This window comes from Bombus bifarius, unplaced genomic scaffold (genome assembly GCF_011952205.1).
Source record: "Bombus bifarius isolate JDL3187 unplaced genomic scaffold, Bbif_JDL3187 scf7180000009341_frag, whole genome shotgun sequence".
Lineage (NCBI taxonomy): Eukaryota > Metazoa > Arthropoda > Insecta > Hymenoptera > Apidae > Bombus > Bombus bifarius.
In genome coordinates, this window is record NW_022885055.1 from 27,101 (window position 1) to 27,799 (window position 699).

Genomic DNA, 699 nt, shown 5'->3' on the forward strand with positions numbered 1-699 from the left:
CGCCCAGATGGAAAATAAAAGAAAGGAATGAAGATCTACTCCGGGCGGCTGCTATAGCAACAGCTTGGAGCTGGGAGGCCTCGACAACGACGACCGAAGCAGACGTGGAAGAGGAGGCCGAGAACCTCCGCCAAACCACGACAGCAATCTGCGACGCATCCATGCCACGGGCCACACCGGGCACGGTGCGAAGCGGAGCAGTTTACTGGTGGAACCCCGACATCGCGGAACTGAGGACGAGATGTGTCCGGGCCCGAAGACAGTACCTAAGGGCCCGCCGCTGGCGACGACGCGACGAAGAAGAAGTCTCCTTGCGCTACCGGGCGTACCGCGCGCTACAGCGCTCGCTACAAAAGGAAATTAAAAAAGCGAAGGACCGTGCTTGGTCCGAACTGGTCGAAACAGTCGAGTCGGTACCATGGGGAAGGCCATACAGGACGGTGACACAGAAACTACGCGCGAAGGGCCCCCTGACAACGACGGAGATGGAACCTGCGCTGCTGACGCGGATCACCGGAACGCACTTTCCCCCACAAGAAAACAGAGCGGTGTAACGGCCACGGGAAACGACACGACCGCTGGAATGGAGGGACGACTGGGAAGTCACGGAGGAGGAGATATGGGAGGCTACCAGAAGAATGACCTCCCGCAACGTGGCACCGGGCCCGGACGAAATCCCTGGCCGGATCTGGGGGGAAG